Genomic DNA, 1,854 nt, shown 5'->3' on the forward strand with positions numbered 1-1,854 from the left:
AGACATTTATAATGCTACAAAATATTTTATGTACAGTATAAAAACCATTACGCCTGTGGAGAGTCCCCACAAGGATAGCAAACCAGACATGTGTGTATGTGTGTGTGTGTGTGTGTGATGGTTTACTGTCTTCTGGCTCTTGTTGGTGGCTGTGTTCCTTCAACTACAGTTCAACTAATCAACTAATACTACTATTACTTAACATAAAAATGTTTGTATACGGTTGTGAGAAATCTGTTCAAAATTGGGTTGTGCTCAGAGAGGTCGTGGGTCGTGCGGGTGTAAGGTGATGCCGTCAGTTGGCAGCTGCACGCTGCAGTCAGGGTTGAATAGAACAGAGCAAGGAGAGGGAGGGGGGTGGGTGAGCGACAGGTGTCCAACTGTTCAACTGGCACCCGATGGGCCTCTCTACTGACTACAGAATAGGCAACATTCAACTAATTACTGTTACGAAAATTGATCAAAAGTGATAGTAAAGACATTTATAATGTTACAAAAGATTTCTATTTCAGATAAATGCTGTTCTTCTGAACTTTCTATTCATCAAAGAAACCTGAACAAAATCTACTCAGCTCTTTTCAACATAATAATAGTAATAATAATTAAATGTTTTTGAGCAGCAAATCAGAATATTAGAATGATTTCTGTAGGATCATGTGACTGGAGTAATGATGCTAAAAATTCAGCTTTGAAATCACAGGTATAAATTACATTTTATTCAAATAGAAAGCAGTTATTTTAAATAGTAAAGATATTTCACAATATTACTGCTTTTGCTGTATTTTGGATAAAATAAATGCAGGATTGGTGAGAATTCTTTAAAAACATTAAAAATCTTGTGAGAAATCTGTTCAAAATTGGGTTGTGCTCAGAGAGGTCGTGGGTCGTGCGGGTGTAAGGTGATGCCGTCAGTTGGCAGCTGCACGCTGCAGTCAGGGTTGAATAGAACAGAGCAAGGAGAGGGAGGGGGGTGGGTGAGCGACAGGTGTCCAACTGTTCAACTGGCACCCGATGGGCCTCTCTACTGACTACAGAATAGGCAACATTCAACTAATTACTGTTACGAAAATATGTCCTGGTCACGTTTCAGTCTAAATAATAATAATAATAAGCAAAATTTTGCTTTGCATGCATTTTGCATGAAGAAAACTTAGCCTGTTTGGCACCCGTAAGATTTTTGGGATTGTTACATGATTCATTATTTATTCTTTTCTTTTTTTCAGTATTTATTATTATGTGTGAGCATGTGTGCGCGTGCTGATCACAGGAATCATTTTAAAATATATTCAAATAGAAAGCAGTTATTTTAAATAGTAAAGATATTTCACAATATTACTGCTTTTGCTGTATTTTGGATAAAATAAATGCAGGATTGGTACATGATTCATTATTTATTCTTTTCTTTTTTTCAGTATTTATTATTATGTGTGAGCATGTGTGCGCGTGCGTATGAAGTATTTATTTTCATTTGTTAATAATAATAATAATAATAATAATAGGCCTAATAATAATAATATACAGTATATATACACATACAATACCAGTCAAAAGTTTTTGAACAGTAAGAATTTTTTTATGTTTTTATAAAGAATTCTCTTCTGCTCACCATATATTTGAATATATTTTAAAATGTAATTTATTCCTGTGATCAAAGCTAAATTTTCAGCATAATTACTCCAGTGTTCTCCAGTATTCATTCTAATATGCTGACTTGCTGTTCAAGAAACATTTATTATTATTTCTATTTTTATTATTATTATTATTATTATTGTTATTATTATCAATTTTTAAAACAGTTGAGTAAATTTTTTTTCAGGATTCTTTTATAAATAGAAAGAATATTTTCATATATAT

The sequence above is a fragment of the Sinocyclocheilus grahami genome, unplaced genomic scaffold, assembly GCF_001515645.1.
Source record: "Sinocyclocheilus grahami isolate Dianchi unplaced genomic scaffold, SAMN03320097.WGS_v1.1 scaffold171.1, whole genome shotgun sequence".
NCBI classification, from domain to species: Eukaryota; Metazoa; Chordata; class Actinopteri; order Cypriniformes; family Cyprinidae; genus Sinocyclocheilus; species Sinocyclocheilus grahami.